General features: G+C 44.6%; 1 pseudogene; it reads left to right on the top strand.

Annotated features, from left to right (window-relative positions):
* Positions 1 to 6,020: 6,020 nt before the first annotated feature.
* Positions 6,021 to 6,138, top strand: LOC126110017 (5S ribosomal RNA; annotated as a pseudogene).
* The last annotated feature ends 20,403 nt before the right edge of the window (positions 6,139 to 26,541 follow it).

Here is a 26,541-nt window from a genome sequence, read left to right as displayed (position 1 = left end):
CTTCAACAAAAGCCCGTACCGAGCTACTGTGCGTCTCTACTGCAGAGTCTTCCACTGGAGTTTATCTATCATCTCCGTAACGCTTTCGTGATTACTAAATGATCCTGTAACGAAGCGCGCTGCTCTCCGTTGGATCTTCTCTATCTCTTCTATCAACCCTATGTGGTACAGATCCCACACTGGTGAGCAATATTCAAGCAGTGGGCGAACAAGTATACTGTAACCTACTTCCTTTGTTTTCGGATTGCATTTCCTTAGGATTCTTTCAATGAATCTGTCTGGCATCTGTTTTACCGACGACCAACTTTATATGATCATTCCATTTTAAATCACTCCTAATGTGTACTCCAAGATAATTTATGGAATTAACTGCTTTCAGTTGCTGACCTGCTATTTTGTAGCTAACTGATAAAGGATCTTTCTTTGTATGTATTCGCAGTACATTACACTTGTCTACCTTGAGATTCAATTGCCATTCCCTGCACCATGCGTCAATTCGCTGCAGATCCTCCTGCATTTCAGTACAATTTTCCATTGTTGCAACCTCTCGATATACCACAGCATCATCCGCAAAAAGCCTCAGTCAACTTCCGATGTTATCCACAAGGTCATTTATGTATATTGTGAATAGCAACAGTCCTACGACACTCCCCTGCGGCACACCTGAAATCACTTTTACTTCAGGAGACTTCTCTCCATTGAGAATGACATGCTGCTTTCTATCTAGGAATCCTTCAATACAATCACACAATTGGTCTGATAGTCCAATAAGTAAAGATAAATGGGGTGGGGGTATTATCACCACAGCCAGTGTTATTATTTAAAAAAGATACTGATGCACTAAGTGAATGCTTGAATACCAGAGCAGCTAACATCTGCCGTTTATAAGAACAAACTCTGGCTGGAGTTCATTCGCCCGCTTTCCCCCTAGCCACGGCTAGCGTTCACAGGGGGAGGTTGTCTAGCGCGTCGCCACTGGCACGCTGGTGCATCTCCTCATCGATTTTACGGTTGAGCAAACTATCAGGTACCTTGTTCCCAGATTCTAATTAGGAAGGAACTCGTCGCTAGTTTAATATCCGGACTGGGCCGCTTGCTTAACGAAATCGGCGTCTGCGGGCGATTTCTCCTCGTTTACTGGGAGCGAGACGAACACCGGCTGCTGTCACTGGGAATTCTAATTAAATTCCATTACGGACCGCTTCAGTAGGGCGGGGGGGGGGGGGAGGGGTGATGAGGGCCGATGAATCACACCACAGGGGCTGCAGAGTAAAACACTTCACACCTTTGCTCCACCCCACGGATTCTCTGCTGACAAATGAACGTACGTTGATGGTGCTTACAAATTATGTTTAAGCACTCACTTAGTGCTTCTAATTAAAATACCGTGTTACGTAGCTTTTGGCTATTGGACCTGTGGTGTGCGTACTGTAAGACCTTCGGTACACACACCATCAGATTATTTGACTTGTCGCTCTAACGAAGTAGGCGAGTGTCAGCAATAAGTCTCGTGGTCTTATCGTGGCGTGTTTATCTTCTATCGTTAGGTCAGACACTTACACGCTTAAAGTAGCAGATTGATGGTGACCAACTTTAAACAGAACTTGATTAAGTTTCACACACATTTATTAAAATAATAAAAAACCTAGACATTACGTAACTTGATTCTGGGTGCTGTTTACAATTGACAATCTGAAGTTCCTTTGGTCTTGGTACATTAATCTTATTCTCACATATCTCTGATACTTGACAAAGTGTCTATACATTTCTCTTCATGGCTATGTACAGGAATATGATAATCTTATTAGGCGCAGACTGAAACTTGACTGGTACAGACAAATGCAGACTGGTACAGACTTGTGCAAACAAATGCAGACTGAGTAATCGGAGGTCTGTACACTCTTTATAATACCTTGCGTGTTCAGGTATCACTGCGCGAGTGTGATCCGCGAGGAGAAAAGGTTCTATGTTAGCAGCAATCTCATTGGCTGCGTTACATATTAATACGCAGATTGGCGGAAGCAGAATTTGGTCCGTCTCTAAGGCAGCGCCATCTGGTATTGCGGAGATGGACTAGCGCTGCGCCTGCGCTGTTGTGCTTAGCAGGGCACGCTCTAGTTGGAAAGTTGTGTACGCACCGACTATGCGGAACTATGTACACAACAGGACCTGTCCAACAAAGAGCTACGGTGGTTATCACAAACGATGTGTCTGCACTGACTGAGATGAACTGTGGTGAGGGACCTCACACACTCTCCCTAACAGCCACAGAAGTTTCCACTCACCTGCTGATAAACCGACCACTAAACACATACGAGGTGTGACAAAAAAGTAATGACTGATGTGAAAAAATGTTACTTACCGTTTTAGTCAGGTTTAGCGTTGTCTCCTTCAAAGTAGTTTTCTTCTGATTGCACACACTTTTTCCAGCGCTTCTGCCATTTATGGTAACATTTCTGGAACTCATCTTCTGTAATATTCTCCAAGACCCTCGTCGCAGCTTTTTGGACATCTTGTTTGAAAATGGTGTCCCTTGACCGCCGTGTTGACTCTTGGAAATAGAAAAAAGTTGCACGGAGCGATATCTGGTGAATAAGGTGGCTGTGGTAGTACTGAAATTTGTTTTGAGGTTAAGAATTGCTGTACTGACAGAGCAGTATGGGATGGCGCATTATATAGGAATATACAGCCTACAGTTGCAGGTTAACTTTATCATTTACCTAGGTTTCAACGTTAGTAATAACGTCTTTTTCAGAACATAAAATATTATTTAAATGTTTGTCTAAGACAAGCCATGTCCTAAGTCAACTTTATAAAACTTGATGCGGTCTCTAGTTACACGACGAGGCCCATACAACGGGCTTAAAGTGATTGTCCTATAGCTTGTTTAATAGAAATGACCAAACATTATGGTTAATAAAGTTTTATAAAGTTGACTTAGGACATGGCTTGTATTAGACAAACATTTAAATAATATTTTATGTTCTGAAGAAGATGTTATTACTAACGTTGAAACCTAGGTAAACGATAAAGTTAACCTGCAACTGTAGGCTGTATTTCCTTATATAAACAGTACCAGTTGCTGTCGCCGCATAAAAATGTTAAAAATGGCGCATTATCGTGATGCAGAATATTCAGTTATTATTAGACAAACCGATTGTCGATTGATGTTCAGTTCTTCTGCAATCATTTTCACTAATAATCTTCGATCAGATCGTACGAGTTCACACATCCTGGCCAAGTTGACATCCGTCAGTGAGGCTGATGGTCGACCACTGTGGTCTTCATCTTCAACATTCGTTCTGCCTTCACTAAACATTTTATGCCAACGACAAACTTGGGCTCTTGACATAACCTCCTCTCAAAAAGCCTTCTGAAGCTTACCGTAAGTCGTCGTCGCGTTTTCACCCAGTTTAACGCAAAAAGAAATGACATACCGTTGCACAATATTATGCGGTTCCATTTCCGTGACGAGCGACACAAACAAATGTTAACTTACTGCAGCACAACTCATGACTGAGCAGTTGCATCGATGTGCCGCTTCGACTAGAAGCAGCTTATAGACCAAGGTCAAAGATATTGTGCCTACGCAAGCCTACAGGGTTGCCAGATCTTGCAAAGAAAATCAATCTCATTACTTTATTGCCACACCTTGTAGGTTGTTGGATTATTCGCTCACTTGTAGGTGGAGTAGTTGTCCAGTTTCTGAAAGGGTTTTAGCTGAAAGCGGACAGGGGAAAGCTACAGAATGTGAGAGGCGTTTTTAGAAGATAAACTGAAAGAAATGAGATGATAATAATGTTGACTTAGATATGATGTGTGAGTTCTTCCCTTTATATCTTCTAAGTGTTTGGTATACATCTGTTAGAATGTTGTCTTGGCTTTTGTGTTACATAAATAATAAACTACTGATTATTTAGGTTACAATGTGTTTCTGAACGTAAGGTAACTGTGGAGATTGGGAGTTGTTTTAAAACATGATAGTCAACTGTATCAGGTGCGAGAGCTTGGTAAATCTTCAAGACAGTGACACCTAATGCGGCGAAAGAGGAAGAAATGTACATCTTCAGATACTACTGCATGTTATGAAACGATATAATAACCAACTACATACAGAATTACATTTTCAGATTCGTTGGATTTAATGCTGGAGGACCTTAGCTTAGTTTTGCTATGTTTGTGTGTGTTTGTATCTCGCCTTCACTCCTGTGTCTGTGCTTGTGTCTCTGTCGTTTACTGTGTGCTACAGGTCTGTCAGATGTGGAGCCTGTCATTTTCTAGCATATGGTCTCTCCTATTTGTATGACTCGTGTAGTGCTCACGATACTTCGTCTATGATGTTGTTTATAGCGTTCCAGTCAGCCTGTCAGAGTATTAACTGTCCTATGTGTTGATTTCCTAACATCGGCATTATGTGTCCCAGTGCATATAAATAATATAATAATCTGATGATAATGGGGGACTGGAATGTAGTTTTGGAGGAAGGACTAGAAGACATGGATACAGGAGAATATCGGCTCAGGTCAAGGAGTGAGAGGAGGAGGAATACTTGATTTTGGTAATAAATTTCAGCTATCAATAGCGAATACTCTCTTCAAGAATCATAAGAGGAGGAGGTATACTTGGAAAATTATGGGTGATACGGGAAGATTTCAGTTACTTACATATTGGTCAGGCAGGGATTCCGAAATCAGATACTGCATACTAAGGCGTACACAAGAGCAGATATAGACTCAGATCACAATGCAGAATAGACTGAAGTTTAAGAGATTCGTCAGGAAGAATAAGTACGCAAAGAAGTGGAATACGGAAGTACTAAGGAATGACGAGATACGCTTGAAGTTCTCTAAGGCTATAGATACAGCAATTAGGAATCTCAAGCAGACACTACAGTCGAAGAGGAATGGACATCTCTAAAAAGGGCAATCACAGAAGTTGGCGAGAAAAACATAGGTACAAGGAAGGTAACTGCGAAGAAACTATGGGTAACAGAAGAAATACTTGACTTGATAGATGAAAGAAGAAATTACAAAAATATTCAGGGAAATTCAGGAATATGGAAATACAAGTCACTGAGGAATCAAATTAAGGGGAAGTACAGGGAAGCTAAGACGAAATGACTGCATTACAAATGTGAAGAAATCGGAAAAGAAACGATTGTCGGAAGGACTGACTCAGCATATAGGAAAGTCAGTCTTCGGTAAAATTAAGAGCAAGGATAGTAACATGAAAAGTGCAACGATAATTCCACTGTTAAAAGCAGAGGAGAGAGTGGATAGGTGCAAAGAGTACACTGAAGGCTTCTGTTACGGGGAAGATTTGTCTCAGGTGATAAAAGAAGAAACAGTAGTCGAGGTAGAAGAGATAGGGGATCCAGTATTAGAAACAGAATTTAAGGCAGAGTGCTAGTTCTGCAAGGTTCGCAGGAGAGCTTCTGTAAGGTTTGGAAGGTAGGAGACGAGATACTGGCAGAAGTAAGGCTGTGAGTACCGGGCGTGAGTCGTGCTTCGGTAGCTCAGATGGTAGAGCACTTGCCCGCGAAAGGCAAAGGTCCCGAGTTCCAGTCTCGGTCGGGCACACAGTTTTAATCTGCCAGGAAGTTTCATATCAGCGCACACTCCGCTGCAGAGTGAAAATCTCATTCTGGAAAGAACGAAGTGCTCCGACTAAAAAGGGTGCAGGACAGTTTATTGCCCTTACTGTTGAATCTCTACGTCGAATAAGCAATGAGGGAAATAAAAGAAAGGTTCAGGAGTGGAATTAAAATTCAAGCTGAAAGGATATCAGTGATACGATTCGATGATGACATTGCTATCCTGAGTGAAAGTGAAAAAGAATTACACGATCAGCTGAATGGACTGTACAGTCCAATAAGTACAGAACATGGACTGAGAGTAAATCGATGAAGGAGGAAAGTAGTGAGAATTACCAGATATGAGAACAGCGAGAAGCTTAACATAAGGATTGATGGTCACGAAGTAGATGAAGTGGAATTCTACAACCTAGAAATCATCAAAATAGCCAACGGCCTTGCCGCAGTGGTAACTCCGGTTCCCATAAGATCACCGAAGTTAAGCGCTGTCGGGATGGGCTAGCATTCGTATGGGTGACCATCCGGTCTGCCGAGCGCTGTTGGCAAGCGGGGTGCACTCAGCCCTTGTGAGGCAAACTGCGGAGCTACTTGATTGAGAACTAGTGTGGTCTCAGAAACTGACATACGGCCGGGAGAGCGGTGTGCTGACCACGTGCCCCTCCATATCCGCATCCAGTGACGCCTGTGGGCTGAGGATGACACGGCGGCCGGTCGGTACCGTTGGGCCTTGATGGCCTGTTCGAGAGGAGTTTAGTTTTAAAGATCAAAAGAAACAGAGACGGACGGAGCATGGAGGACATCAAAAGCAGAGTAGCACTGGCAAGAAGTGCATATCTGGCAAAGAGAAGTCAACTAGTATTGAACATAGGTCTTAATTTGAGAAAGGAATTTCTGGGAATGTACGTTTGGACCGCAGAATTGTAAGGTAGTAAAATATGGAGTGTGGGAAAACTGGAGCATTTGAGATGTGGTGCTACAGATGAATGTTGGACAGATAAGGTAAGGAATGAGGATGTTCTGACCAGAATCGGAGAGGAAAGGAATATGTGGAAATAGTCAAGGAGAAAGAACAGGATGATAGGACATCTGTTAAGACATCAGTGAATGACTTCCATGGTACTAGAGGGAGCCGTAGAGGGCAAAAACTGTAGAGGAAGACAGAGATTGGAATACGTCAAGCAAATAATTGAGGATGTAGATTGCAAGTGCTACTCTGAGATGAAGAGGTTAGCACAGGAAAGGAATTCGTGGCGGGCCTCATCAAACCAGTCAGTAGACTGAGGACCCAAAAAATAAAAAAAATAAAATAATGTGCGTTGCAGATGAGCAGTGTGTGTTGAGGTTACTGAGCCGCGGCGGCTCATACCGATACTGCCATTCTGGTGGTTTCTCTTTACTGCCACGGTCAGGGCGGTAAGCAGCGCCCTCTGGGGCCTAATCGAGGAGTAACGAGGCGATGTCCTGTGGGAGGGGGGGGGGACGTGATGGGAGACGGTTGTCGGGTTGACGCAGCGAGTGTGGGACCGGACCTATCGCATGGAGATATACAAGTTGGCTCTGAACGGAAGGCGCCGTAGCAAGCAGCGGGAAGCGGCCGTCCTGTAATTTGTGTGAAGGAGTAACGATTTTAGCATTGGATGTCCAAGTGGTTCCCGAGAGTTGCGGTAACTGCTTTCGGAGAAGAGAATTGGTAAGAGCTTGTGTCTACGCTCTTTTCCGTACGATGTTGCTGCCTGCCGTTATAAACGGGTGAAAATCATGCGCTTGTATTGACTATACAGGAACTGGTGATATAAAATTACATTTGTGATTGAGTTTCACTTGTACTGTGACCATTTAGAGGCGAAAACTGTGGTGGTTTCATTAGGTCTGGTTCTCTGCTGTGCAACTAAGGGAATCAGTTATTTGGGGTAACTGAGGGAGCACCTTTATGTTGGTCTAAGTGATACGTTCTCTACGATTTGTCTGTGGCTTTGCGACTCGAAATCGTGGGGGAGTACACATGTGAGTAATTTGCTATTGTATTGATGGTTATGTTGTAAAGACTGTTCTCTGGTGTGTTAAAACACGCGCTGATTTGTAGCCAATCCAAGCAGAAGTTACCATTGCTATTTGATTATGTGCTACTGTCCTTATGATTGGCGCTGTTTGTCTTTTGATTATGGGTGTGCTCACGTTTTAAAAAAAAATTACGGCTACTATTCATAAGGGTTGTCTAGTAAGCAAATTGCTTAAGCTTTTATCATATTCTGGTCTGTTTGCCTATCACATTGGCTTTCTGTGCAGTAACTGAAGGAATGCGTATGGTGGTTCAAGATTGTAGGCTGACTAGTACTTGAACTGGTGTTGAGGTTAAGGGCGAGATCAGCATCCCGCAAACCTGACCGCTGCGCGTGGTTAAATGTTCCGCTATTGGGGAGCCGGCTCTCTGTTCTTGGATTTTGTAAGGATACGTGATGAGTGCATCGCTGTAGTTTTTCGCGTGCTAAATTGCGGGGTGTCGGTGCCGTCCTAGGGCTAGACTTGTGATGTATGTTATGTGGAAAGGAATTAACTGTACCAAACTTAAGAGAACTTTTAGTTTGTTTTAGGTCTGTACACGGAATGATGTTGATATTTTGTCGATTGCGGCAATAACTTCCTCTGTGGGGATATCCTCTGAGGTACTTGTATTGTACTGTTGCAGTGCAGTCCATCTGAAACGTACTGCTTAAAACTTGGGACTGCAGCTCTCTGATGTTATATATTACTGTTTAATCTTATATGTCTTGGATGTAATATGGTTGTTGAGGATTATGTACTTAATTTTGATGGCTGGTTCCTTAAAGGAAGTACACTCCTGGAAATTGAAATAAGAACACCGTGAATTCATTGTCCCAGGAAGGGGAAACTTTATTGACACATTCCTGGGGTCAGATACATCACATGATCACACTGACAGAACCACAGGCACATAGACACAGGCAACAGAGCATGCACAATGTCGCCACTAGTACAGTGTATATCCACCTTTCGCAGCAATGCAGGCTGCTATTCTCCCATGGAGACGATCGTAGAGATGCTGGATGTAGTCCTGTGGAACGGCTTGCCATACCATTTCCACCTGGCGCCTCAGTTGGACCAGCGTTCGTGCTGGACGTGCAGACCGCGTGAGACGACGCTTCATCCAGTCCCAAACATGCTCAATGGGGGACAGATCCGGAGATCTTGCTGGCCAGGGTAGTTGACTTACACCTTCTAGAGCACGTTGGGTGGCACGGGATACATGCGGACGTGCATTGTCCTGTTGGAACAGCAAGTTCCCTTGCCGGTCTAGGAATGGTAGAACGATGGGTTCGATGACGGTTTGGATGTACCGTGCACTATTCAGTGTCCCCTCGACGATCACCAGTGGTGTACGGCCAGTGTAGGGGATCGCTCCCCACACCATGATGCCGGGTGTTGGCCCTGTGTGCCTCGGTCGTATGCAGTCCTGATTGTGGCGCTCACCTGCACGGCGCCAAGGCACCAAGGCACCAAGGCAGAAGCGACTCTCATCGCTGAAGACGACACGTCTCCATTCGTCCCTCCATTCACGCCTGTCGCGACACCACTGGAGGCGGGCTGCACGATGTTGGGGCGTGAGCGGAAGACGGCCTAACGGTGTGCGGGACCGTAGCCCAGCTTCATGGAGACGGTTGGGAATGGTCCTCGCCGATACCCCAGGAGCAACAGTGTCCCTAATTTGCTGGGAAGTGGCGGTGCGGTCCCCTACGGCACTGCGTAGGATCGTACGGTCTTGGCGTGCATCCGTGCGTCGCTGCGGTCCGGTCCCAGGTCGACGGGCACGTGCACCTTCCGCCGACCACTGGCGACAACATCGATGTACTGTGGAGACCTCACGCCCCACGTGTTGAGCAATTCGGCGGTACGTCCACCCGGCCTCCCGCATGCCCACTATACGCCCTCGCTCAAAGTCCGTCAACTGCACATACGGTTCACGTCCACGCTGTCGCGGCATGCTACCAGTGTTAAAGACTGCGATGGAGCTCCGTATGCCACGGCAAACTGGCTGACACTGACGGCGGCGGTGCACAAATGCTGCGCAGCTAGCGCCATTCGACGGCCAACACCGCGGTTCCTGATGTGTCCGCTGTGCCGTGCGTGTGATCATTGCTTGTACAGCCCTCTCGCAGTGTCCGGAGCAAGTATGGTGGGTCTGACACACCGGTGTCAATGTGTTCTTTTTTCCATTTCCAGGAGTGTATAATCCAAGGACCATATCAGTGCATGTGTTAATTTCGTGTAATGCACTGTACAAATTTTCATTATCGGATTTTCAAAATTGAGGCTTTGGTACATGCTTCAAATAGTGAATGTTTTTCACGAAACGTCCCCCCTTAAAACATGCCCTGTTGTCCTGTTCCCTCTTCTTTTCAGTGTTTCCCATTTTTGCACCTCCTCACGAATTCTGCCACCATCCTCCTCTTTTGTTACCAGTCCACTTCAGTTTTCAACTTCCTTCTGCAACACTACAAAGTACATCTCGAATGCTTAGATTCTCTCATATTCATATTGCGGAGGCTCTAGTCACATAAATTTCCCCTGCAGAGCTGTGTGTTGGTTTGGCATCTATCTTGGCTACGACAACGCACTGACAGTTTAAGGAATGAGAAAGTTTTCCGCAAAAACTGCGAGGAAATGAATATTAATAAAAAAAACTCTAGATGGAAGGACAGGCTGACACTACTTGTTAACACATATCGTTCAGGGAGTAACTTCTATGGTACCTGTAGCAGCCTTAGCAGGAGTGTATTTCGTTTTAAAATATGTACTCGGTCAGAGCCTATTTAAATATGATTTTAACTCATCGTTCAAATTTTCTAGTCTTGCTTTCTTAAAAGGCTTTCAGTTAAATGATTGCTATTTGCCTGTTTAAATGTTTGAGTGACTTAAAGGAAAAGAATATTATTTTGTAATTTGTACTGATTGTTCCTTAGCCGGCCGGGATGGCCGAGCTGTTCTAGGCGCTACAGTCTGGAACCGCGTGACCGCTACGGTCACAGGTTCGAATCCTGCCTCGGGCATGGCTGTATGTGATGTCCTTAGGTTAGTTAGGTTTTGGTAGATCTAAGTTCTAGGGGACTGATGACCTCAGATGTTAAGTCCCATAGTGCTCAGAGCCATTATTGATTGTTCCTTTTGGGTAGAACCTGACATGTGTTCAATAAATGAGTGTCTAGTTAATGGTGATGCACTGTTCTATTGCTAGCCTACCCCTTCCACTCCACAGCCTATTGAGCTGCTTTGTGTCGAAATTGTGTTCAGAAGACCTCTTTGAGCTGACACCTCAGTTACCCATTCTCACCACAGGCATAGTCTGATTTAAGCCAAACCTGTGGAGACGCACACGGTATGGGGCGTATCCAGAAGAGGCAGCCCTCTTACAAACAGACAGTATCACCACGAATCGTAACGTAAATGAGGAGCTTCTATGCTGCCGTGTGCCAGGAGGTATAATCGACAAAGACATGAACTTCTAAGCAGCAAGCGAAATGTAGTGTGAGGAGGGCTATGCGAGAGGCGTTCAATGAATTCGAAAGTAAAGTTCTATGTACTGACTTGGCAGAAAATCCTAAGAAATTTTGGTCTTATATCAAAGCGGTAGGTGGATCAAAACAAAATGTCCAGACACTCTGTGACCAAAATGGTACTGAAACAGAGGATGACAGACTGAAGGCCGAAATACTAAATCTCTTTTTCCAAAGTTGTTTCACAGAGGAAGATTGCACTGTAGTTCCTTCTCTAGATTGTCGCACGGATGACAAAATGGTAGATATCGAAATAGACGACAGAGGGATAGAGAAACAATTAAAATCGCTCAAAAGAGGAAAGGCCTCTGGACCTGATTGGATACCAGTTCAATTTTACACAGAGTACGCGAAGGAACTTGCCCCCCTTCTTGCAGCGGTGTACCGTAGGTCTCTAGAAGAGCGTAGCGTTGCAAAGGATTGGAAAAGGGCACAGGTCATCCCCGTTTTCAAGAAGGGACGTCGAACAGATGTGCAGAACTATAGACCTATATCTCTAACGTCGATCAGTTGTAGAATTTTGGAACACGTATTGTGTTCGAGTATAATGACTTTTCTGGAGACGAGAAATCTACTCTGTAGGAATCAGCATGGGTTTCGAAAAAGACGGTCATGTGAAACCCAGCTCGCGCTATTCGTCCACGAGACTCAGAGGGCCATAAACACGGGTTCACAGGTAGATTCCGTGTTTCTTGACTTCCGCAAGGCGTTCGATACAGTTCCCCACAGTCGTTTAATGAACAAAGTAAGAGCATATGGACTATCAGACCAATTGTGTGATTGGATTGAGGAGTTCCTAGATAACAGGACGCAGCATGCCATTCTCAATGGAGAGAAGTCTTCCGAAGTAAGAGTGATTTCAGGTGTGCCGCAGGGGAGTGTCATAGGACCGTTGCTATTCACAATATACATAAATGACCTGGTGGATGACATCGGAAGTTCACTGAGGCTTTTTGCAAATGATGCTGTGGTGTATCGAGAGGTTGTAACAATGGAAAATTGTACTGAAATGCTGGAGGATCTGCAGCGAATTGACGCATGGTGCAGGGAATGGCAATTGAATCTCAATGTGGACAAGTGAAATGTGCTGAGAATACACAGAAAGATAGATCCTTTATCATTTAGCTACAAAATAGCAGGTCAGCAACTGGAAGCAGTTAATATCATAAATTATGTGGAAGTACGCATTAGGAGTGATTTAAAATGGAATGATCATATAATGTTGATCGTCGGTAAAGCAGATGCCAGACTAAGATTCATTGGAAGAATCCTAAGGAAATGCAATCCGAAAACAAAGGAAGTAGGTTACAGTACACTTCTTCGCCCACTGCTTGAAGACTGCTCAGCAGTGTGGGATCCGTACCAGATAGGGTTGATAGAAGATATAGAGAAGATCCAACGGAGAACAGCGCGCTTCGTTACAGGATCATTTAGTAATCGCGAAAGCGTTACGGAGATGATAGATAAACTCCAGTGGAAGACTCTGCAGGAGAGACGCTCAGTAGCTCGGTACGGGCTTTTGTCAAAGTTTCGAGAACATACCTTCACCGAAGAGTCAAGCAGTATATTGCTCCCTCCTACGTATATCTCGCGAAGAGACCATGAGGATAAAATCAGAGAGATTAGAGCCCACACAGAGGCATACCGACAGTCCTTCTTTCCACGAACAATACGAGACTGGAATAGAAGGGAGAACCGATAGAGGTACTCAAGGTACCCTCCGCCACACACCGTCAGGTGGCTTGCGGAGTATGAATGTAGACGTAGATGTAGAATACAATTGAGAAATTGACCATAGATGGAGAGTGGGAATGCTACTGGGAATTTTACTTTGATAATGTTTTCGGCCTGCCACGAGGGTAGAGGCGAAGCAGGAGCAGAGGTGGCTAGATGTAGCGAATCAGCGTGCGAGCACTAAAAATTCGCGTGACCCTCCTAGTCGATGTAGTTTGCCGAATGGTACTCATCGTAAACGGCAACTGTAGAAAGATTCGCGAGACTGCTTCAACGTGGTGAAGGGACAGACCGGGCTAAAATGGCGGTCACTTCCGCGTTGCTGCTACTTACGAAGCGACACGTCTTGCAGAACTGAATACAACTGGCGAGAGAGCTGGTCTCCCCGGAGTTCTGTTCAGGCGAGCACCCCCGCACATTGCACTTCCGCGATACGCGGAGAGGGAAGAAAGCAGTCCTTGAAACCCGGGCTAGAGGCGTGACGCAGCCGTCTGAAGTTTAGATTAGCGGGCCGTCGTGCAGAACACACAGTATCCTGTTCCAGCGCGACTGCGTCCGTGCTGGTCATACTGGAACCTAATGGTTAGAAAACTCAAGGCAATTCGCCATCTTGACGAACTATATTATTATTTAATCAGGCAACGGGAAAATTATTTAGCGTCTTCGTACATCCATGGTTGACATGGAGGACAGTGAGACGTCAGCTGGAATAAATTTAGATTAAAAATGAAGAAATTCCTCCAGCTGTATTTAAGGTCTCGATTTTATTTTGGCAGCTACACTACTGGCCATTAAAATAGCGACACCAAGAAGAAATGCAGATGATAAACGGGTATTCACTGGACAAATATATTATACTGGAACTGACATGTGATTACATTTTCACGCAGTTTGGGTGCATAGATCCTGAGAAATCAGTACCCAGAAAAACCACCTCTGGCCGTAATAACGGCCTTGATACGCCTGGGCATTGAGTCAAACACAGCTTGGATGGCGTGTACAGGTACAGCTGCCCATGCAGCATCAACACGATACCACAGTTCATCAAGAGTAGTGACTGGCATATTGTGACGAGCCAGTTGCTCGGCCACCATTGACCAGACGTTTTCAATTGGTGAGAGATCTGGAGAATGTGCTAGCCGGGGCATCAGTCGTACATTTTCTGTATCCAGAAAGGCCCATACGGGACCTGCAACATGCGGTCGTGCATTATCCTGCTGAAATGTAGGGTTTCGCAGGGATCGAATGAAGGGTAAAGCCACGGGTCGTAACAATGCGAACAAGAGGTGACCGAGACGTGTAACCAATAGCACCCCATACCATCACGCCGGGTGATACTCCAGTACGGCGATGACCAACACACGCTTCCAATGTGCGTTCACCGCGATGTCGCCAAACACGGATGGGACTACCATGATGCTGTAAACAGAACATGGATTCATCGGAAAAAATGACATTGTGCCATTCGTGCACCCAGGTTCGTCGTTGCGTACACCATCGCAGGCGCTCCTGTCTGTGATGCAGCGCCAAGGGTAGCCGCAGCCAAGGTCTCCGAGCTGATAGTCCATGCTGCTGCAAACGTCGTCGAACTGTTCGTGCAGATGGTTCTTGTCTTGCAAACGTTCCCATCTGTTGACTCAGGTACCGAGACGTGGCTGCACGATCCGTTAGAGCCATGCAGGTAAGATGCCTGCCATCTTGACTGCTAGTGATACGAGGCCGTTGGGATCCAGCACGGCGTTCCGTATTACGCTCCTGAACCCATCGATTCCATATTCTGTCAACAGTCATTGGATCTCGACCAACGCGAGCAGCAATGTCGCATTACCATAAACCTCAATCGCGATAGGCTACAGTCCGACCTTTATCAAAGTCGGAAACATGATGGTACACATTTCTTCTCCTTACACGAGGCATCACAACAACGTTTCACCAGGCAACGCCGGTCAACTGCTGTTTGTGTATGAGGAATCGGTTGGAAACTTTCCTCGTGTCAGCACGTTGTAGGTGTCGCCACCGGCGCCAACCTTGTGTGAATGCACTTAAAAGTTAATCATTTGCATATAACAGCATCTTCTTCTGTCGGTTAAATTTCGCGTCTGTAGCACATCATCTTCGTGGTGTAGCAATTTTAATGGCCAGTAGTTTTTTTTTGCACAGGAGATTTTTAAAGTCTCAAAAAAATATGTGCAGGTGGCACCGATGATGTTGGCGGGCTGGCTGGCTCTCAGAGGAAATCTTTGGCTTTTTATCCATGTGGGTTTCAATGTCAATCCCCATGCCACAATGTGCACACCTCATAAGAGGGCGCGAGGAAGAAGGAATTTAAAAGCGTAACGAAACTTTTCTGCTTCAGATCACTTTGAGATTTCGTCGAATTCTTTTGATGGGTCTCAAGCGGTGCAGCCCTATAAACGAAATCAAAACATGCAGTCGTGCTAATCTGAAAAGTAGTGAGGTCACGTTCAACTGGGTTGAATCGACCGTGAAGTGTTAGCAGAGGCAAAATTTGTCAACAACCTCGTCCCGTTGTTCGTTGCTCCGGGAACTGTCATTTCGACCCTGAAATGTGTGAGAATCAACGTGCCAAGGGGAGAGGTGACGCCCTTTATCCACGTCCTGAAGGTTTTTTGTGCCGATCGTGACCGGCGGTGAGTCTGGAATATTTTACTCCGCCATGCATAAGGTAACCGTGTGATTTCAACGCTAGATGTCGCGATTGTGATCTCCATCACAGACGCGTCTAACGAAAGAATGAAATATGGTTAAGAGGGGCTGTGAGGATGTTCCCATCGTGTGGCATGTCCGCGGTGGGCCGGTCGGAGTGGTCGAGCGGTTCTAGGCGCTACAGTGTGGAACAGCGCGTCCGCTACGGTCACAGGTTCGAATCCTGCCTGGGCCATGGATGTGTGTGATGTCCTTAGGTTAGTTAGGTTTAAGTAGTTCTAAGTTCTAGGGGACTGATGACCTCAGATGTTACGTCCCATAGTGGTCAGAGCCATTTGAACCATTTTTTTGTCCGCGGTGGCATTAGGCAGGATTATGGTAATATTTGGTGCCAATTTGAAGCCATTAACACGCGTTGCAGCCTACATTAACTTCTGGTCTTTGTCCTTTTTTTCGCACGTGTCTTCACCTCGCTGTTTGAACTATCGCCGACCCCGAGAGTGACATGGGAAAGGGCCACGCCCTTGCACCATTGCAGAGGAAGTTTGTATTCAACTTTGACTCAAATTTCAAATTTCTGCGACGCAGTCGGAGACAGTTGTATTGTATTGTATTGCATGTTAACCGGGGACCTAGAAACGACGGAGAGGCTCCGTCCCCGCCGCAGCCGCAGTGGTCCACAACCCCACGACGACTACCGCAGTCCACTTCACCCATCCGCCACCCCACACCGAACCCAGGGTTATCGTGCGGTTCGGCCCCGGGTGGACCCCCCAGGGAACGTCTCACACCAGACGAGTGTAACCCCTATGTTTGTGTGGTAGTGTACTTGTACGTGGAGAACTTGTTTGCGCAGCAATCGCCACCATGGTGTAGCTGAGGCGGAATAAGGGGAACCAGCCCGCATTCTCCGAGGCAGATGGAAAACCGCCTAAAATCGATCCACAGACTGGCCGGCTCACCGGACCTCGACACAAATCCGCCGGGCGGATTCGTGCCGGGGACCAGGCGCTTCTTACCGCCCGGAAAGCCATGCGTTAGACCGCACAGCCAACCGGGCGGGCCGGAGACAATTACTGGGTTTCAAAAAGTAGATCTTTTAATTGCGTTGCACAGAGTAGATTTCGTGTCGACTGTCAATGCTTAAAACCCACCCTCACATAAGTAGTATGTTGTAAACGGTATCCGATCCGAGCTCGTAGGGCATTCTTACCTACTTGCGGAGACTCCTGCTTCACCTAGCTTCAAAATTCAATCAGTAATAACTTCGATTTTAATGTGGAGCCTGAAAAATGTCAATGAACTGCTCCTGTTCTTCAGTGTTAAAGAAGTTCTGAGCTAAGAGGCTCTTTCATCTAGCTGTGTTGATCAACTCGTTATGGAAAGTACTCCCGAAAATAAACTCTTTTTTTAAATTTAATCGTAAGGCTAGGGCCCGCCGTCTTGCAGACAGTTCGCCGGGTGCCGGTCTTTCAAGTGGACACCACTTCGGCGACCTGCAGTCGATGAGGATGAATGGAAGATGATGAGGACTGCACAACACCCAATCCCTGGGCGGAGAAAATTCCCCGGTCCAGCCGGGAATGGAACCCAGGCCCAGCGGATTAACAATCCGCCACGCAGCCTTTTTTTTTGTAATCTCATTTTGTTGGTTTTCGTTCGTTGCATCTGCTCGGTGCGGATACCCTTTTCAGTTCGCCGTTGATCCATTAACACAGTTTTTTTTTTTTTTTTTTTTTATTACAGAGGGCAGCTAACCCTCTGACCGAACACGCTGAGTTACCGTGGCGGCAACCATTCAGCTATCGGGAGCGGACAAATAAGCACTGAGTTGACGAATTAAATGATCCACAAACACAGAATTCAGTTCTTTACACAGTTGAAAGTCACTATCTTCTAGAATCGTATGAAGAGCAGAGAAGACGTAATTTGCACCTCCATCATGCAAATTTTTCTTGCACAATTACTTCTTTCTAAAGGCTGAAATTTTGCTTCGCGCTTTGGTGTGAGGTTTCTTGCTCTTTGCTGCACGGTAGGCAACTTTGCAAGACGTAAGAAGTTGTGGGAATCGTACCTCGTTTAGTGAAAGCGTTTTTTTTCCCTTTATTGTAAAGTGAGGGAAGTATTCTCAAGGCTTATTTACGGAACTACAATGTTTTGGATCCACTTTTCGTTACATCTTGTTATAAAGAACGCTTTCAGTAGGTAAGATTTTCCAAAAAATGACGGACTGTCGCTGTTCATTTCCAACAGCAATGCACGAAAAACCGAAATTCAGGTAACTGTCGTCATACTTCCTGCATTTGCGTTTCTTTATGGCTTTACATCTGCAAGATAGATTTGGAATATTACGTATTGTTTTTTGTATATAAAAGTATGTCCATTCTTACACATAAACACAAATCGTAGGAGAGCAACAATAATCAATAATCGAAAACGATTTGCGTTTAGACAAAACGTTCGTTTATGAAGAAAAGCAAATGAGTCCAAAATTTTAACCAAGGATGAAGCAGCAACTGTTCAAAATCTTCACGGTAAATGATAACAGCCAAAGCTATTAGTGTTTGTTTTTTCTTTTATCTCAGTTATGGAGCAAAGTTTTTTTGCTAATGAAGGTGTCTACCTGTTCAGGTGTAATTTTGCTTCTGATGAAGGTATATTTAGATATACCGAAACCCTGGTCAACGATTTCAATAAATCTTTACCCTGCAACTGTTTAGCTGTTACCATTTTCCCTTCGTACGGTCTCATAGTCACAACTCTGTCCACCCCCGGTAGCTGAGTGGTCAGAGCGACAGATTGTCTAACGTCGACTAGTTGCAGAATTTTGGAACACGTATTATTTGCGAGTATAATCATATTTCTGGAGACTATAAATCTACTCTGTAGGAATCAGTATGGGTTTCGGAAAAGACGATCATGTGAAACCCAGCTCCCGCTATTCGTCCACGAGACTCAGAGGGCCATAGACACGGGTTCCCAGGTAGATGCCGTGTTTCTTGACTTCCGCGAGGCGTTCGATACAATTCCCCACAGTCGTTTAATGAACAAAGTAAGAGCATATGGACTATCAGACCAATTGTGTGATAGGATTGAAGAGTTCCTAGATAACAGAATGCAGCCTGTCATTCTCAATGGAGAGAAGTCTTCCGAAGTAAGAGTGATTTCAGGTGTGCCGCAGGGGAGTGTCGTAGGACCGTTGCTATTCACAATATACATCAATTACCTTGTGGATAACATCGGGAGTTCACTGAGGCTTTTTGCGCATGATGCTGTAGTATATCGAGAGGTTGTAACAATTGCAAATTGTACTGAAATGCAGAAGGATCTGCAACGAATTGATGCATGGTGCAGGGAATGGCAATTGAATCTCAATGTAGACAAGTGTAATGTGCTTCGAATACATAGAAAGAAAGATCTTTTATCATTAGCTACAATAAGCAGGTCAGCAACTTGAAGCAGTTAATTCCATAAATTATCTGGGAGTAGGCATTAGGAGTGATTTAAAACGGAATGACCATATAAAATTAATCATCGGTAAAGCAGATGACAGACAGATTCATTGGAAGAATCCGAAGGAAATGCAATCCGAAAACAAAAGAAGTAGGTTACAGTACACTTCTTCGCCCACTTCCTGAATACTGCTCACCTCATCCGTACCAGATAGGGTTGCTAGAAGAGATAGAGAAGATCCAACGAAGAGCAGCGTGCTTCGTTGCAGGATCATTTAGTAATCGCAAAAGCGTTACGGAGATGATTGATAAACTCCAGTGGAAGACTCTGCAAGAGAGACGCTTAGTATCTCGGTACGGGCTTTTGTTTAAGTTTCGAGAACATACCTTCACCGAGGAGTCAAGCAGTATATTGCTCCCTCCTACGTATATCTCGCGAAGAGACCATGAGGATAAAATCAGAGAGATTAGAGCCCACACAGAGACATATCGACAATCCTTCTTCCCAGGAACAATACGAGACTGGAATAGAAGGGAGAACCGATAGAGGTAATCAAAGTACCATCCGCCACACACCGTCAGGTGGCTTGGGGAGTATGGATGTAGATGTAGATGTAGAATGTCAATCCTAAGGGCCCGGGTTCGATTCACGGCTGGGTCGAAGATTTTCTCCGCTCAGGGACTGGGTGTTGTGTTGTCCTTATTATTTCATCTCCATCGACACGCAAGCCGCTGAAGTGGCGTCAAATTGAAGACTTGCACCCGGCGAACGGTCTACCCTACGGGAGGCCCTAGTCACACGACTACACACACACAGTCACAACACTTACTTGCCGGCTGTAGCTACTAACTCAAAAGTTGTTTCTCTACTCAAGAAGCTAGTACAATGTCGAATCAATGGAAAAAAACTGGTAAGAGCGAGTATAGTTGTACTCTGAGGGATTCCGTTCAGCAATGACCCAAACATGTGGAAATACGTTAATTTACGGAATAATTTAGGTAGAGAGGTAAAAATTGACACACATGCCTGATATGACATGGGCTTCTACTGAAACCACAAACGAGGGCAAAAACTGGGCAACAGGTTCCGTCCCCGCCGCAGCTGCAGTGGTCCACAACCCCACGACGACTACCGCAGTGCACTTCACCCCTCCGCCGCCCCACACCGAACCCAGGGTTATTGTGTGGTTCTGCCCCCAGTGGGCCGCCCAGGGAACGTCTCACACCAGACGAGTGTAACCCCTATGTTTGCGTGGTAGAGTAATGGTGGTGTACGCGTACGTGGAGAACTTGTTTGCGCAGCAATCGCCGACATAGTGTAACTGAGGTGGAATAAGGGGAACAAGCCGAGGCAGATGGAAAACCGCCTAAAATCCATCCACAGACTGGCCGGCTTACCGGACCTGACACAAATCCGCCGGGTGGATTCGTGCCGGGGACCAGGCGCCCCTTCCCTCCCGGAAAGTCGTGCGTTAGACCGCACGCCCAACCGGGTGGGCAAGTGAAGCCTTAGTGTCAGGATGGAGAACCCGCTACGGTACAGCTTCACGATCCTATCGTCATCAGAAGGGTGTTCGAACAGGTCTTGTGACGGGTGCGAGGTACGACGATGTCATACAGAATCGCATCAACCATAGCCTGGGTGATAAACACCTGCCAGGAGGTACGACATTTATGTAGGATGGCGCTCCATCTCATAGTACTATACTTGATGAAAGATCTCTTTCGCACATCGTTTGGTGAGGATCGCGTGCTGAGCCGCCGCATCCGTCATGCTTCGCCTCCTAGGTCCCCAGACCACAATCTCTGTGATTACTGGTTGTGGATTACCTGAAATCGCAAATCCACAGCGATCGTTAGACCTCAATAGGGATACTAAAAGACAACATCGGACGGCAATTTCTCACTATACCCAGCTGGTATGCTTTACAGTGCTGTTCACAACATTGTCCATCCAGGTATTGATGAATGAAGGCCGATATGCTGAGTATTCTTCATGTCTCTGGTAAAAATGATTAGTTACCCTAATTATTGGTTTTGTATCATATGAAGCACCATCCGTTGGTCAATTTGTGCACTTTTTTGGTTTGAATAAAGCCCCATGTCATTTCGAGCATGTATGTCAATTTTTATGTCTCTACCTACTTATTCTGTGATGCATTGAAATTTCAAATACTAACGGTCTTTGGGTCATACAGACATTTCAACCATCATGGGAATCTAAGATCTCGACGATTTTTGCCTGTTACAGTTATCGATATTGGCAAGATATCGTTCTTGGGAAGTCCAAGATTTTTGAGAATAAAGTTTCAATTTTTTGTATGATTTTGAATTTGCTATGGTAATTTTTCATTTTTTTTATTATTTTTGGAGTTACATTAACATGGTACGCTAATTGCCAATTGCACATGCATTGACTTGGTCTGCTCTCGTTCTAGTAAGTTTTGACGGAATCCATAGGGCTATTACCAGAGCGATTGTTGAATTGTTTTGTGGACTACTTCAACGGATCGTTTGTGGGGTATGAGAACCTCATCCTAAACAATGGAACGGCGATCTTGCATCAGTTACCGGTATTACTTTGGACTGAAACATTACAAAATGGTTCAAATGGCTCTGAGCGCTATGAGATTTAACATCTGTGGTCATCAGTCCCCTAGAACTTAGAACTACTTAAACCTAACTAACCTAAGGACATCACACACATCCATGCCTGAGGCAGGATTCGAACCTGCGACCGTAGCAGTCGCGCGGTTGAAACATTACAGATGCTGTACGTGTCATCGGCTTGAACTGTCAGGCAATGTGTTGCATGCAATTTCGTGAAGGATCTGCGATGCTACACTATGTGATAAAATGTATCCGGACACCTGGCTGAAAATGATTTACAAGTTCGTGGTGCCCTCCATCAGTAATGCGGGAATTCAGTATGGTGATGGCCCACCCTTAGCCTTGATGACAGCTTCCACTCTTGCAGGCATACGTTCAATCAGGTGCTGGAAGGTTTCTTAGGGAATGGCAGCCCATTCTACACGGAGTGCTGCGCTGAGGAGAGGTATCGATGTCGGTCGGTGAGGCCTAGCACGAATTCAGCGTTCCAAAACGTCCCGAAGGTGTTCTATAGGATTAAGGTCAGGATTCTGTGCAGGCCAGTCCATTACAGGGATGTTATTCTCGTGTAACCACTCCGCCACATGCCGTGCATTATGAACAGGTGCTCGATCGGGTTGAAAGATGCAATCGCCATCCCCAAATTGCTCTTCAGCTGTGGGAAGCGAGAAGGTACTTAAAACATCAATGTAGGCCTGTGCTGTGATAGTGCCACGCAAAACAACATGGGGTGCAAGCCCCCTTCATGAAAAACACGACCAAAACACAACACAACACCACCGCTTCCGAATTTTACTGTTGGCAATGCACACGCTGGCAGATGACGCCATACTCACACCCTGACATCGGATCGCCACATTGTGTACCGTGATTCGTCACTTTACACAACTTTTTTGCAATGTTCTTTCGTCTAATGTTTACGCTCCTTACACCAAGCGAGACATCGTTTGGCATTTACCGGCGTGATGTGTGGCTTATGAACAGCCGCTCCACCATGAAATCCAAGTTTTCTCACCTCTCGCCTAAGTGTCATAGCACTTGCAGTGGATCCTGATGCAGTCTGGAATTCCTGTGTGACGGTCTGGATAGATATCTGCCTATTACACATTACGACCCTCTCTAACTGTAGGCGGTCTCTTGTCAGTCTACAGAAGAGGTCGGCCTGTACACTTTTGTGCTGTACGTGTCCCTTCACATTTCCGCTTCACTATCACATCGGAAACAGTGGACATAGGGATGTTTAGGAGAGTGGAATCTCGCGTACAGACGTACGACACAAGTGACACCTAATCACCTGACCACGTTACAAGTCCGTGAGTTCCGCGGAGCGCCCCATTCTGCTCTCTCACAATGTCCATTGACTACTGAGGTCGCTGATATTGAGCACCTGGCAGTAGGTGGCAGCACAGTGCACCTAATACGAAAAACGTATGCTTGTGGGGATGTCCGGATACTTTTGAGCACATAGTGTAGCTCCGGCGTGGCGCCGTAGTCGGAGGGCCTTACTCCTATCAACGCTGGCCGGCAAAGGCCTTCACAGAAACAGGGGCTTCATTGCGTCGTAGCTCAGCGAATTAGAACGAAGGATTTGTAGAATATATACTCAGACCTTCCTCGTGAATTACGCTACGTATTACTGAAAACCAGGTCAAAATCCCTAGCATAGTTCCTTAAATTACGGCGGATTACGAATGCAGAGTAAGCTTGTAAAGGCAAAAATATTTTTTATGTGAAATGATTAAAAATTAACAATATTGGGATTTTTTCTTTACTTCTACTGTGTAACATTGCGTTTTTCTAAATATTGTGATTATAGGCCAACGGGAAATACTCTGTAAATTTTGTCCGCAACTCGTGGTCTTGCGGTCACGTTCTCGATTCCCGGCGGGGTCTGGGATTTTCACCTGCTTCTAGAGGACTGGGTGTTTGTGTTGTCCTCATCAATTCATCATAATTCATCAAAGTGGCAAAATTGGGCTGAGCAAAGGTTGAGAATTTGTATGGGCGCTGATAAACGCGCAGTTGAGCGCCTCAGAAACCAATCATCATCATCATCATCATCATGTGTAATTTTTGATGAGTGAGTTTTCGATTATCAAGTAATGGCCATGTCTTCTAATTGCACTGACTTAGGACAGTGGTTCCCAACCTGTCTGAGACCATTGCTCCTGAGTACACTCGGATACTACATAAAATTCCCCTTCTCTCCCCAGGCATCAACAACATTAGCAGCTAACTATACTTCTGAATGAGTAAGAATTTTCTTTGAAAATTTTTGTTTTTAAATGACGAAAGATAAATGATGTTTAGTTTTTGTAGGTGTTTTATTAAACTAAGAATTAATGAGTCAGTGAGACAATTGGTACTGCTTGCTCCAACAAACTCGTTTTACAGAATGATGAAGCAATTCTTAAAGCAGTGCCAGAGCTACGAAGAAGTCCGTCTCAGAGAAAAAAAAAACCTTATTATTCCCTTAGACACTTGTTACAAAACATGCTTCGCTTGCACTAGTCCTGTCGTTAGCGACATTTCCTTCACGCACACACTGCACCTCATTTAAAATCAAACACTGGGTACTTAGATTGGTGGAGTCTTCACTTCTAAATTGGCAGAAACTGGAAGACTTCAAGCTGCCAATGCTTCGTTTCTCACCATTGTCACTAATAATAATAATAATAATAATAATAATAATAATACAGTGGAAGCCGTTCAGCAGTGCAGTAGCCATTACATAATTAGTGCTGCGTTGTTCTGTCAGTTTTTTTCGTCTATTGTTGCGAACCAAATAATAAAGCAATTTTTGATATACTGCAGGACCTACCTTTGATTAGGACGAGTAATTTTCAAGTGATATTTAAGCATATACGATGTATATGTCTCAATCAGTGGAAAAATGCTCATTTCGAAGCACGAAAAATGCGAATATGTTCCTGTTTATCTGAAAGATTCCCACTGAAAAATGGGGTAACCATCTGCCTCATTCTACCTTCCTCAGTACGTTTAAAAATGTTCCCAAATATTTTGATATGCGAACAAATTGCCGTTTTTTTTAATATGTAACTCACACAAACTTTCACAAGCCCCCATAACTGTAGCTAACCTACCCACTAGTCCATCGCTTTAAGTCGCTCATTCCCATCCACTCCCAGTTGCCCTTACTCACTCACTCACTAACCCAGTCCTACTCCTCGTCATTCTCTCTTTGTGCCTGTATCACACCCGCAGTCCCCTTCATTCTGTCCTACTACTTCTGTCTCCTCTTGCTGCTACTATCTCATTCCTTCCTAATGCTATTGTCGCTTCTCACTATCTCTATCTTTCACTGTCATATACGTTGTGTCTCATTATCGCTGCCTTTCACTCACTTCCACTTTCTCCTTATTCTATTCTCCACCCTCCTTGCACTCTCTCGACCCTTTCCCTAACACTGTTCTGTCACCGTCAACTATGTTGAAATCTGGTTTCGCAGGACAGAACGGATCAGGTTGGGGAAAGGGGCCAAGACCAGTTACTGTTAGGTACACAAGAACACCCAACTCTATTGCTTTTAAAACACATTTCTCTTTAAAACAACAACGATCAATTCATGGCAGTGGGCCCAAATAACTTCTCAATAATAAAGAGTTTAAATAATTCATTTTAAAACACGTCTGAAGGCCTTACTTAAGCAAAATTAAAATATCTTCTCGTCTGAAGGCTGTAGTGGTCGCCTAGTCGTAGATATTCGTAATTGCTATAATCGCACTGTTTCACTCCCATTTACGGAGCTTGTTAGCACTTGATGTTAGGTTGGCACCATTAAAATGCATTGTGGTAATAGCTGCTGCTTGCTGGATCGCTGCTGTGTCTCGATGCTGATGCTGGCTCTAAATCTGGTTGTCTAGGGTTATAAACATGAGGTACCGTGTTTTTTATGTGCTTTTGATGATAAAGAACGAGCGAAACCATCAAATATGTAAACTTCAAATATTTATTACTTTGGTGGCCATCTTAATTCCACTGTCCACCAAAGACCATGACACAACATAAAGTAGAACTTCCTTTACATGTTCTTTGCATTGTTTATCCACCTCAAACAATAACACACAAACACACTTTACCAAAGTTACATTCCGACTGCGCCCCCAGACCCCTTCTTGCTGCTGGTATTTATAACATTGTCAAAGAACTACTAAAAAGAGATATAGTTTATAAGTCGCATGTACATCTGTTATCATAATTTGTGCAGAAAAGTTATTAATTTGTATCGAGTGACATAATTTAACATGTTATTAAAATGACAGACAGATTTGTTGACTTGACAGAATAATTCTTTGTTACAAAAAGGCCGTTTTTTAGAAGTTTGTCAATTGACTCCTCTAATTAGCATAAATAGGTAAATAACATGAATTATTAAGAATTACATTGGTTTTTCGTCTAAAATGGGATTGATTACATGAATACTGAGTGAAAACGCTCATAGTGAACAAATAGGTTTCACTGGGTGATTTTTATTTAAGGAGATCCAAAATACCTAAGTTGGCCACTATTTTTCGTACTTCATATTAATTATTTAAGATGAACTTCGTGTTTTTACATGATGACATTTGCTGTATCAGTGATCAAGTGATATTAACTTTTGTGTGGGTCAGTTATTCAGTATAATTTAATGGGTTGACTGTTTATGGAGTCATGTTATGCAATCATTGTTAACATACACAGTAACTTTTCTATAATCATAAATACTCGTTAAAATAGTTGAATTTGGAGGGTATCACATACTTCGGTAAAGTAAAGCCTTTAATATGTTCCGTTACAAGGCCCAAATAATATTCAAGATCACCAAAGGAAATTTTTTAGAAGGCAAGCATTTACAAATCTCGGCTAAAAATCATATTAAGGAAAATTTGAAATAATTCCTCTGCTGAAGGCTCAA

The sequence above is a fragment of the Schistocerca cancellata genome, chromosome 12 (assembly GCF_023864275.1).
Source record: "Schistocerca cancellata isolate TAMUIC-IGC-003103 chromosome 12, iqSchCanc2.1, whole genome shotgun sequence".
Lineage (NCBI taxonomy): Eukaryota > Metazoa > Arthropoda > Insecta > Orthoptera > Acrididae > Schistocerca > Schistocerca cancellata.
Note: the sequence above shows the minus strand (reverse complement) of the source record. Positions and strands in the feature narration are given on the sequence as shown.